Source organism: Canis aureus, chromosome 11 (genome assembly GCF_053574225.1).
Source record: "Canis aureus isolate CA01 chromosome 11, VMU_Caureus_v.1.0, whole genome shotgun sequence".
Lineage (NCBI taxonomy): Eukaryota > Metazoa > Chordata > Mammalia > Carnivora > Canidae > Canis > Canis aureus.
The window spans coordinates 63,399,694-63,412,704 of record NC_135621.1 but is presented as its reverse complement, the minus strand read 5'-3'; the positions used below and the strand labels follow the sequence as shown (position 1 = coordinate 63,412,704).

The following is a 13,011-nucleotide window of genomic DNA, read 5'->3' as shown; positions in this document are numbered from 1 at the left end:
GCATAGCTGGAAACATTACAGGAGTGCAGAGAAGATAGGTCTGTGAAGGGCTGAAGATTTGGGAGAGGCTTCAAAGAGGAGGTGGGCTATAGTGAGGCCTGGAGAATGGGACAGGATAGGGGAGTGGTCCTTCAATTTCTCTCTCCAGAACAAGAAGAGAAGAACAAGGCTGGAGGGCTGGCGTAGTTTAAGGATGAGCCATTGAGTCAGTGGGATTGTGGTTCTGAACAAAGCAGAGGGTGTGTGGGGGGGAAATAAGACAGCCAACTGCCATGAGAAGAGTAGGATATGAGTAGAAAGCCCACCTGTCCTATATCTAAATTTTTAAAAGTTACACACAAAGCTAATACATTGCTACAGTATGTCCTATTCTTCTGCTTTCACCTGTGAATCTTCACAACCACCTGAAATAGGTTTGAATTTAGAACTTCAGCTCCACAGAATATGGCACCTGAAGGTGGCGAATTCTGTTTCTAGATCAGCACAATTCAGCAAGGCAATGAAGCTTGTGATAATCTGGTATATTTGCTACAGTCCCTTTGATCTGTTCTTCACTTGTGCCAGTGTTGAAGCATGCTGGTGGTGGAGCTGTTTGCAAGAGCAGGATATCACAGCCTAGAAAAGGCAAATGGGTGCTCCAGACACACAGAGATTGGAACTCCCAATCTCTGACTTGAAGCTGAGATGTGGGCATGGAAACGTCCCTATTTGACCTCCCTCTTCACCCCACCCCCAGCCAACAAAGAGAAATGCAGGTGTCTGCCTGTGACTTCCTGTTCTGCAATGGAAATGGGCTCCTGTGTTTTTGTTTCACAAACACAGTTAAGGTCTGATTTCAGTGCTGCAATAGGGAAGCGAAGGCGATGGTAAGAAACCCAGAACTTGGATGCAAATGATGGAGCCATTTTTAATTTGTTCAGTGTAATCAGGTAGGGGAAATTCTATGTTTAAATATAACCAACCACTTTGAACCACATATGGAAGTAGCTATGTAAGAAATGTTTGGTGACGCATTGCCAGAGTTGTAAAATTTGTACCTCTCAAGACAGGGACATTGAGAAGTTTCTCTTGGTGATGCTAACACATCTGCATCACACTGTGCATGCAGTTTCACGTCATAAATAATGGATTTACGGGCTTACCTGCTACTCAGGAATATTACACATGTGGAATGTGGCTGCGTTAATGTCACTGTGAGCCCCTTACCTTTTGTCAGGAGGTTTTCTCTGCCTCAGGCTGGGGCCAGGCTCAGCCAGGCTGAAGAGAGCCAATGCTGCCTGGCCTTGCAACTTTGCCTAATGAGCACAAACACTGTTTTGGACTCAAGGATCTTGAGCTCCACAAGCCACAAATCACAGGGAAAGGGAAATCAAGCATTAAGGTCATCCCCAGATTATTATTGACCGGAACGGTCTGGAAATGGTAGGGTCTTTCTAAATGTTGACAGGGGCCTCTGTGAGGTCCAGTGGTGCAGTGGTGTTTGCTTTTACTGCTGCAGTTTCTCCATTTCAGGTTTTACTTGCTCTGATCCCTCTCAGAATGGGTGTACAGAGCTGCTCTCACCTGGTTTTTTCCTAGAGCTGGAGAAAGTCCTGGGGGAGAGTTTGGTGCCAGGTAATGCATGTAGACTGGGGCATGGCTTTTACTCAAGCCCATATGTGCCCCTGGATAAACCATACCTGGCCTAATTTATCCACTGAGGAAGACTTGGTGAAGAGAGACTTTAGGGGTAGCAGGGGAGAGAAAATGCAAGGACATCATTTGTGTGTATATATGCTTGTGTTGTGACAGTGGGAAGGAGGGGTTAGGTGGGACTCACAGGTCCTGCTGCCCTAAGTCTGGTCCCTGAGGCCCTGTAGAGCCCACCAGAATGTGTTCTAAGACTGATTCCAGGACCTCATCCCTTGGAGACTACTTGCTACCATGCTCTTCTGTGGAAGGACCTGAGCTGCTGGGGTGTGGCACACTGGTGGATTTCACTTTCCTTCAGTGGAAAGAACTGGAATGGGTTGACCAACAAGTTGCTATTGTGCACCTTTTGTGTGTTCTGTTTGGGGCTAGGGGCTGTGGAGGACACTAAAGAAAAAGAGCCATAGCCTCCCCTTGAAGACTCCCAGCTTTGGTCATATGATTGTGGATATATATGCATTTTAAGGAGTGGTCCAGGGCACATAATGGGTACCTGGTTCAGAGGATAGAGACCTTGAGGGGGGTTGTAATCAGAGAAGGCTCCATGGAAGAGGCTGTGCTGCTTTTCAAAAAGAGAGGAATTTAAACAGGCAGAGGGAAATGAGGCTAACTCAATAAATGGAGACAATTCCATAAACCCTATGATCACTAGCTCTATAAGGAGCAAGGATCCTCGTGATAGCTTTTTCAGTCTGAGTTCAGGCCTCAATTCAGGCCCTTGAGGCAGGTCAGCTAAAGACAAACCTATTACCTTGCTCTCCTCCCTGGCTATCCTGTTCATAACTGTCATGATATATTTTACCAAATTACACCCCCAGAGGCAGGCAGGCAACCAGCCAGCCTTTGTCACTGGTGTAGAGAACCAAATCAGCCACCCGGGGTTCCTGCCAGAACAGGAAACCATGAGAAGCATCTGCCTGGCTGCATCCTATGAAGCACTTTCCCACCCTGTTGCTTGGAGAGGACAGCCTTGGTATGACACCTGCCTCACTGTGGATGAGCGGACATGGCCCCCGGAAGGCAGGAGACAGTTCTGGCTGGCTTTTCTGACACTTGTTGGGTGGTTTGTCATTGAAAACTGTGCCCTTCAGGCAGCTGTGTGCCCTGGGTGAGTGACTTCCTCTCTCTGGACTCAGTTTCTGAATCTGTATATTGAGAGGGGGTCCAGATGGCCTTGGAGGTCCCCTTCCAGGTCAGCTCTTTCCTGTCCCTAAAGGCAGATGAAGGCAGGTGGGGAGGGCAGTGGAGCAGAGAGGAATTGAGAGGAATTCCCCAGCAGAGGCTCTTGGGAACCACACAGTTCCCCATTCTGGTGCCACCTGCTTAGAGGGTGCGGGTGACAAGGGTGCTGGTCTTGAAGGTTGCATGGATGGGTGGCCTTGCCTCCCCCAACATGCCCTTAGGCTTCTTGGGGTTCATATCTGGACTAATGTGGAGCCCATAGTCAGGCCTGTCTTGATTTACCAGGAAAGCCTCAGTTTTGTCTTGTGTTGACAGTTAACTATGGTGCCAGGGAGGAAACTGTCACCCTGAGATGCTCACACTCTGTCTCATAACTATAGCAAGGGCAGTGTCATCATGGCCAGTATCAGCCAGGGAGCAGACCAGTCCAAGGAAGTGCCCTAGGTGCCTCCCATGGACTGTTGGTGCAACACGTCCTCATGTCCCCTGCACATGATGTCTGCAGAGCTTAGGCTAGAAGACCCTGACGGGGGGCTGTGTCAATGCTGAAAGGAAGGGCCTTTGAAGAAAGAGGACTGGAGTGGGCAGATGACTGGATCAGATTTGCACAGCTACTTGGGGACACAGCTGCAGCTAACTCCTGGTCTCCTGACTGTCGGTCTATCATGCTTTCTCTTCCACCAAATTGAAAGGTGGCGAGAGGCTTGGTATACCACAGATTGAAACTTGGACTGACCTCTGGGAATCAGATCATTCTCTAAAAATGTGTCAGAGGAAGTGAGAGTGTAAGGCCTTTCTTCAACACGTTGGAGCCGTAAGTGGGGCACGTGCTCTCAGCTCCAGGCAGAACAGAGAAAGTTGTGGAAGGGCAGATGACCAAAAAGCATTTAAACATTTGTGTGTGCCCAGCCTTGAGCTAGGTGTAGTAGGGCATGAAGGAGTTTTGGAGTTCACACCTCACACAGCAATTTCACTGCAGCTGGCAAGGCAAATTTAACCCCCTAATTAATTGTAAAAGCAAATGAATGCAAGCTCCTGTCAGCATGATAAAATAGAAGAACATACATTTATATTCACATAAAAGAAAATCTGGAAGGATACAAAATGCTAATAAAAGTGGTTAATTGAGCAGTCACCTGATAGGAGTGGGGGTGAGATGTTGCCATTTGTACCTTTTAGTTACAAAAATTTTTTGAGCTGTGTGACTATCTCATTTTTGCAAAAAGTTAAGTATAAATAACAACGACACCAATCAATAACACACTGAATTGGGTGATGAGTAGCCAAAGGAATTCAGAAAAAAGAGTTCAGGAATTTTTTTTAGAACCTTCTCAAAAAGAAAAAGAAAAGAAAAAGAAAAAGAAAAAGAAAAAAGAAAAGGAAAGAAAAAGAACTCTTTCAAGGTCCTGGAAGATTAGAACTGAAAGGGACTCTAGGTGCCATTGTGTGTGACTTCCCAGTTGATGCTGGCAGGTCTTGTACAGTCACAAGACACAGACCTTCCAGTGTCGCTTCCTAAACCTTGTAACATGCATGGACAGTGCTAATCCAGGGATCACAACGCATGAAGAGGTCAGTGTCTGTCCTCAGTGGCCTTAGTATTCTCCAAGTGCACCTTTAACTGAAATGCCAAGGAGATTTTAAGAGTCCCAGGGTAAAAAACAAAGTGAAAAGGGGCTTAGAAAGAAGATAAAATTAGGGAAAGCAGCAGAGTGAAGCAGTAAGAAAGAAAGAAAGAAAAAGAAAGCAGCAGCATTTGAAATAACTCTCAAAGGATGGGTCATATGTTGACACTCAGAGGGCAGGAATACCAGGTGGAGAGAACGTAATGTTCAGGAAATTCTCAGGATTGACTGAACATAGGGGTAGAATAGTGGCATGGAAATCTGGATGGGGATCATGTTGTGGATTATACTGAGTGCCATTCTGAGGTATTTCTTTTTTTTAATTCAATAGAAAATGAGGAACCAATAAAGATTTATGAACATATGCTGGAGTTATTCTTGAAATATTCAGGTGAGTGAGCATTCTCTATTCTGTCGAAGAACCCATGAGAAAAAGCTCCCTGGAAGCAGTAAGAATTGAGCTGGGCCTCCAAGGATCAGTAGAATTTAGAAAGCATTCTAGGTAGAAGGAAGAGCCTAAGTCCAATACTGATGGGTACCCTGAAGGACTCTGGGCAGAAGAAAGCATAACAATGCTACACATTGGAAGGATAGCCTTTGCGCTATTTAGGATAGAAGGGAGGAAGGGTTGCCTGAGGCACAGACTGAAGGGCTGACTGAGGTGGCAGTAATGGGAATGGAAAGAGGTGGACCCACTGGAAAGACCCATTCCTTTCCCATCCCAAAGGTCCTCTTTGCTTGGATTTACAAAACAAACAAATATCTTTTAACTCATTTGCTAGTCCTGAGAGGAGAGACCATTCTTGTCTCAACACTCCAAGTTCCCTGCTTACTGGGTGTTGTTCTGGATTATCTCTCTACTCTCTCTGTCTCTCCACTGGCCCAAGTGGCAGCTATGCTCACTCCAGCTCTACTGTTCTTTGACATTTTGCTGCACTTTGGGTTGTATTTGGATTATGTTGATGGTGAGAATAACCTTTCCATCCTTGGACACCTTCTGCCACACTAGAGGAGATGATGTTCAGTGGTGGTGAGAAGTCACCAGTACTAGATTCAACTTTCTCATTTTACATGTAAGGAAATAGAGGTCCAGACAGTTAAAGGAACACACTCAAATCACAGAGAGAAGAGGAGAATTAGGAACAGAATGAGGTCTTTTGACTTCAAGTCCTAGGCATTTTTAGTATGCCTTACAGTTGCTGCCGAGGAATGCTAATATTTACTGAACCTTACATGTGTTCTGTACTGTGTTAAAGCTTTGATATCATCATTTAATCCCCCCAATGACCCTATGAGGTAGAAAATATCATTACCTCTACCTCTTCAAATGAGAAATTGAAGGTCATAGAGACAAAGTAATTTTTCCAAAGTCACACAGTTAGGAAGTTGTAAAGCCAGAATTTGAATCCAGGTCTGTCTGACTCCAAGTATTTATTCAAGTATAAGAACACCCTGAAAATTGTGTATTAAAAAATAATTGACAGCCTGAATAGAAGTTCTACTTTTAACATTTACTGTTTGAGAAGGTTTAGTGGATTCAGTAATGCCTTTAATTTAATCTGTATTTGAATAATCAGCAAATGGAAAATACACATTTGGAAAATAATAGTATGTATACATGCAAGACATGGTGGGTATGAGTTTCAGAACTCATCAGTGGGTATAAAGAGGTAGTTGGTGAGGTGTGGGAAGGTGGTGGCTTGGGAAATACAGTGAGATGAGCAATCTCATTGGAGTGAAATTTTAAAGCTTTTCAGTTTTCTGATGTAACTTGATGTGCCACCCTGCAGGTATGAATGAAGTCACACATTTGTCTGGCTCATTACTCCTACCTACAAAATTCATGACCTTGGGTCCCCCTGCAAAATTTCCTACTTACACTAGGACTCCTGGGATGCTCTGAGAGACAGTGAATAAACACACTTGTACTTGCTGATGGACCTTGGATATTTGTTGTGTGTCTTGCTGCTCTCCCCAGTGTCCTGCTCAGTGCCACCATGCGCCAGTATACTGCTCTACTGTGGGTGAGTGGGGGGTGGCGGGGGACCAGGCAATGCCTTAGTCTTCTTTGTTAGAACCAGTGTGTTACAGAGTTTAGAGAAACATCTCTTTGTAATTTTTAATTGAATATAATTTATATAGTCAGTAAAATGCACAGCATACAATGTTCAGTTCAGTGAATACTAACCATTGCATATGCTTGTATAATCAAAAAGGTATAAAATATCCCAGAAGTTTCTCTTATACTTTCTCTTCATGTCAATTCCCCGGTCCTCCAGAGGCAACCACTTAGAATTTGTCATCTTAGATCAGTTTTAACTTAATCTAAATGGAATAATATAATACAAATCCTTTGTGTTAGGCTTCTTTTACTTAAAAGAATATTTTCAAGATTGATCCATTGTGGTTGCATGTACAAGAGTTCATTCTTTATTACTGTTAAGTTATATCCCATTGTACAAATGTGCCACAATTTGTTTTTTCTATTCTCCTATAGATGAATATTTGGGTTGTTTCCTAGTTTTTACTATTATGAATAAAGTTGCAATTAACGTTCTTGTACAAGTCTTTTTGTGGAAGCATGTTTTTGTTTTTCTTGGGTAAATACCTAGTAGTGAAGTTGCTAGGTCATAGGGTGGATGTATATTTAACTTTATTTTTTTTTAAGATTAAAAATAAATGTATTTATCCACGAGAGACACACACACACAGAGAAAGAGAGAGAGAGAGAGAAAGAGAGAGAGAGACAGAGAGAGAGAGGGAGAGAGAGGCAGAGACACAGGCAGAGGGAGAAGCAGGCTCCATGCAGGGAGCCCGACATGGGACTCGACGGTGCTAAACTGCTGAGCCACCCGGGCTGCCCTATTTAACTTTATAAGGAACAGCTAAACAGTTCTCCAAAGTGATTATACCATTTTACACTTGTACCAAGCAATATGTGAAATGCTACTTGCTTCACATTGTGTTCAACGTTTGGCATTGCTAGTGCTTTTTATTTTAATCATGCTAGTAGGTGTGAAATTATGATTTTACTTCAAGATGATGTTGAGCACCTTTCATGTTTAATTGACCATATCTTATATATATATTTTTTCATATCTTATATTTTGAGAGGTGTCTTTTGGGTATATATAAAAAAAATAAGTCTGTTAGTTTTAAATTAATTTGTAAGTATTCTTTATATATGCTGGATACATGTTCTTGTCATGTATTATAAATATTTTTTTCCTAGTATGTGGATAGCCTATACATTTTCTTAATGATGTCTTTTGACATCTAGAATCATTTTTATTTTGATAATGCTCCAGATACTCTAACAAACTACCCCCCCCAATTTCTTTACCTAAAATAATGACAACATTTATTTTGCTCACAAATCTATGATTTTGGTAGGACTCAATAGGAATAGCTCGTCTCTGTTCCTTTTGGTGCCAGGTGGAGTGGCTTAAAAGCTGGAGGCTGAAATCATCTGAAGCCTTGATCACTCAAGCCCTTGATACTGTCAGCTTAGACCTTAGATGGAGCTGTTGGAAGGAATGTATACTATGACCTCTTCATGTTGCTGGGTTCTCAAGGTGAGAGCATCTCAAAAAAGAGAGTCAAATGGAAGCTGTTTATTTTTCCTGACCTAGCCTCAGAAGTTACATAGAATCACTTCTGCTTTACCCTAAGAGTTGGAGCAGTTACATAGTCACCGGGGTTCCAGGGAAGGGTTAATTTACTCCACTTAGTAGGGAGTGGCAATGTTTTGGAAGACCATGTGGGACTGGATATATTGCTCTAACCATTTTTGGAAAATATGATCTGCCCTGTCTAATTCTAACATGTCAGTTTATTCTTTATTGGTTAATGCTTTTTACAAAAATCCTAAGATTTTTGCCTATCTAAAGATTATGAAGATATTCGTCCATATTTTCTTTTGATACTACATAGTTCTACTATTCACATTTAGGCCTGTAATCCACCTTTGTTTTTTTTTTTTTCTTTGTTTAGAAGTTGTAGATTTTTTTTTTTTTTTTAATGATAGTCACAGGGAGAGAGAGAGAGAGAGAGAGAGAGGCAGAGAGAGAAGCAGGCTCCATGCACCAGGAGCCCGACGTGGGATTCGATCCCAGGTCTCCAGGATTGCGCCCTGGGCCAAAGGCAGGCGCTAAACCGCTGCGCCACCCAGGGATCCCAATCCACCTTTGTTGAATTAATTGTTGTGTAAGGAGTGAGGCTGATGTTGAAGTTGGCTTTGTTTTTCTTATGGATATCTAACTGATCTAGCACCAGATATCAGACTTTCCTTTTTAACAAAAGTTGAAGTCAATTGACCATATAGGTATGGGTTGATTTATGGAATCTCTGCATTTTTCTATTGATCTGTTTGTCTATTCTTTCTTTAATATCAAACTATAACTTTATGATAAAGTGTGAAATCATGTAATAAAATTACTCCAAATTTGTTATTCTTTTCCACGTGTTTTGGTAATTCTGTGCCCGTAGAACTTCTGGATTTGGTTTATAAAATTTTCAAAAGCCTGCTGGAATTTTGGTTGGAATGGCATCGAATCTATGGATCCATTTATACAGAATGGCTTTTTAAAAAATATTTTGTCTTCTAACTTGTGAGCACAGTATATCTCCCTATTTCTTTACTTCTTTTATTTCTCTCTGTTAAACCTTTCTGTGCCTTGTACACTTTCTAAATGATTTATTTCTAGATATTCAGTGCTTTTTTAGATGATATTTTAAAAAGGATTTAAACAATTATTTTCTAATTATTTGTCAGTACTATATTGAAACTAAATTGCTTTTGGTATATTAGTCTTTATCATGTAACCTTGCTAAATTCATTTATTATTTCTACTCCTTTCGTACAGTCCATAGGATTTTCTACTGTGCAGTCAAATTGTCTGCAAATAATGGTTTTACTTCTTTTCTAACATTCCTGTGTTGTATTTTTTTCTTGCCTTATTACATTGGCTAGGACTTCTAGTATATACTGAATAGAAGTGATGAGAATAGATAAAAGTATGATATCACCAATAGGTTTCTTATAGATTCTTTTTATCAAATTAAGGGAGTTCCTTCCCCCTCTCTTCCTATCTTCCTACTTTGCTAAGAGGGTTTATGTTTTTTTGTTTTTTTGTTTTTGGTTTATGTTTTTTTGAAAAAAATTTTTAAATGAATGGGTATTATGTTAATTGCTCTTTCTGTATCTTATGAGATGATTATGTAATTTTTTTCATCTTTAATTACATTGAACAATTTTCAAATGTTAAACCAATCTTGCATTCCTGGATGGAAATGATTATCTATCTGTCTGTCTATCTATCTATCTATCTATCTATCTATCTATCTATGTAAATTGGTTTTGCTAATATGTTGTTAAGAATTTTTCATTTATGTTCACAAAGGATATTTGTTTTTCTTGTAATGTCTTTGTCATGTTTTGATATCAGTGTTATATGAAACTCATGAGATGAGTGGGGAAATATTCTTTGTAATTTCTGAAAGTGCTTGTATATGGTGGGTATTAATTCTTGTTTAAATATTTACATAATTAATTGGTAAAGTCATCTGTGCCTGGTGGTTTCCTCTTTGGTAGGTATTTTATTATGAGTTTAATTTCTTTAATAGACATAGGACCATTTCTATTTTCTTTTACTCCTTATCTGAGTTTTAGTAAGTTTTATTTTTTAAGGAATTTTTCCATGTATAGAAATTGTTGATATTTTAGCATTTGTTTGCACATAACATCCCCTTATTATTCTTATATTATTTGTAGGATTTTCAGTGGTGTCTCTTTTGCTCCTTGGTTATTTGTGCTTTAATATTTTTATCAGTTTTACTAAGGATTTATGTTTTAACAATTTTTTCAAATATTCAACTTTTAATTTTTTAATTTCTCTGTCCATTCTACTTAAATTAATTTCTGCTATTAATTTTATTATTTACTTTCTACTTTATGTTGGTTTGAATTTACTCCTTTTTTCTTGATTGTTAAGGTAAAAATTTAGGTCTTTGATTAACTCTTTCCTAACATAGGCACTTATAAGTCTAAATTTCCCTCTAAGCTCAGCTTTATCTGTATCTCACAAATTTTCCTATGTTATATTTTCTTTATTATTCACTTAGAGATATTTTCTAATTTCTCTTATTTCTTTTTTGTCTTGCAGGTTATTTAGAAATGAGTATTTGAAATTTGAGACATTTCAAGATTTTCTGACTTCTTGTAATTCATATCTAATTTAATTTCATTGTGATTAGAGAGTATTATTTTGACTTTGATATGATTTTGAGACTTGATTTTTTTCAGATTTGTTTTATGGCCCAGCATATAGTCTCTCTTGATGAATGTTTTAGGTACACATGTTATTAAGAAGTATTTGCAGGTTTGGGGAATAACCTTTTTTTTTTTTTTTTAAGATTTTGTCTATTCATGAGAGAACAGAGAGAGGCAGAGATTATAGGCAGAGGGAGAAGCAGGATCCCTTAGGAAGCCTGATGTGGAACTCAATCCCAGGACCCTGGGATTAACAACCTGAGCCAGAGGCAGGTGCTCAACCACTGAGTCACCCAGGTGCCCCTTTGGGAATAACATTTTATATTTGGTGGTGTTGGTTATGATCTCTCCCTCTCTCTCTCTCTTATTATTATTATTTTTTTTTAGATTTTATTTATTTATTCATGAGAGACACACAGAGAGAGGCAGAGACATAGAGGGAGAAACAGACTCCTCACAGGGAGCCTGATGTGGGACTTGATCCTGGCACTCCGGGATCATGTCCTTAGCCAAAGGCAGATGCTCAATTGCTGAGGCACCCAGGCATCCCTGATCTCTCTTCTTTCATTCATGATTTTATCTATTTGGGTACTTTCTCTTTTCTTTTTGATAAGTCTGGCTAGGGGTTTATCAATTTTATTTGGGGTTCTTCTATTGAAATTGAACTTAGCTGGTTCTAAGAAGAACCAGCTCTTAGTTTTGTTGATCTGTTCTATTGTTATTTGTTTTTTCCTATATTCTGCTCTATATTATTTCCCTTCTGCTGGCTTTAGGCTTTATATGCTGTTTCTTTACTAGCTCTTTTGATGTAAGGTGTTTTATATTTGAGACTTTTCTTGCTCCTTGAGGTAGGCCTGTATTACAATATAGTTTCTTGTCAAGACTGCCTTCGGTGCATCCCATAGGTTTTGAACTGTTGTGTTTTCATTTTCATTTGTCTCTATGTATTTAAAAAAAATTCTTCTTTAATTTCCTGGTTAACCCAATCATTCTTCAGTAGGATGTTCTTTAATCTCTATGTATTTGAGGTCTTTCCAATTTTTTTTCTTTTGGTTAATTTCAAGAGTCATAGCATCATGGTCTGAAAATATGCATGGTATGATCTTGATTTTTTTATACTGGTTGAGGGTTGATTTGTGTGACCCAGGAGGTGATCTATTCTGGATAATGTTCCATGTGCACTTGAAAATTATGTGTATTCTGCTGGTTTAGGTTGAAATGCTCTGAATATATCTGCAAAATCCATCAGTGTGTCATTCAAAGCAATTGTTTTCTTGTTGATCTTCTGCTTAGATATCTGTCCACTGCTGTAAGTGGGGTGTTAAAGTTGCCTACTATTATTGTATTATTATCAATGGCTTTCTTTATATTTATTATGAATTGATTTATATATTTGGGTTCTCCCAAACTGGGGGCATAAATATTAGAATTTTTAGATCTTCTTGATGGATAGACCCCTTACTTATGATATAATGCCATTCTTCATCTCTTGTTACTTTCTTTGGTTTAAAATCTAGTTGTCTGATATGTCTGGCTACTCTGGCTTTCTTTTGACATCCATTGTCTCATATGTTTGGCTACTCTGGCTTTCTTTTGACATCCATTAACCTGACAGATGGTTCTCCATGCCCTTTTGTTTTTTTTTAATTTTTAAAAAATTTTTATTTATTTATGACAGTCACAGAGAGAGAGAGAGAGGCAGAGACACAGGCAGAGGGAGAAGCAGGCTCCATGCACCGGGAGCCCGACATGGGATTCGATCCCGGGTCTCCAGGATCATGCCCTGGGCCAAAGGCAGGCGCTAAACCGCTGCACCACCCAGGGATCCCCTCTCCATGCCCTTTTGATCTGCAAGTGTCTTTAGGTCTAAAATGAGTCTATTGTAGGCAGAATATAGATGAATCTTTTTTTAAAAAATCCATTTTGATACCCTATGTCTTTTTTTTTTAATTAAAAAAATTATTTATTTATGATAGTCATACAGAGAGAGAGAGAGAGAGGCAGAGACATAGAAGGAGAAGCAGGCTCCATGCACCAGGAGCCCGATGTGGGATTCGATTCCGGGTCTCCAGGATCGCACCCTGAGCCAAAGGCAGGTGCCAAACCGCTGCGCCACCCAGGGATCCCCCCTATGTCTTTTTAAAAAGATATTTATTTATTTATTTATTTATTTATTTATTTATTTATTTAAGACAGCATGAGTTGGGGGAGGGGCAGAGGGAGAAGGAGAGAGGGAATCTCAAG

The 13,011-nt window shown here is 39.7% G+C and overlaps 1 long non-coding RNA gene across 1 annotated transcript in view; it reads left to right on the top strand.

The window, feature by feature from the left end:
* LOC144324205 (uncharacterized) overlaps positions 1-13,011 on the top strand; it is a 143,252-nt gene that overhangs the window by 82,166 nt on the left and 48,075 nt on the right. The window contains exons 7-9 of the long non-coding RNA XR_013389728.1: positions 4,828-4,887; positions 6,287-6,520; positions 7,932-8,071. This is a non-coding gene — a long non-coding RNA (uncharacterized LOC144324205). The remainder of the gene's footprint in view (positions 1-4,827; positions 4,888-6,286; positions 6,521-7,931; positions 8,072-13,011) is intronic.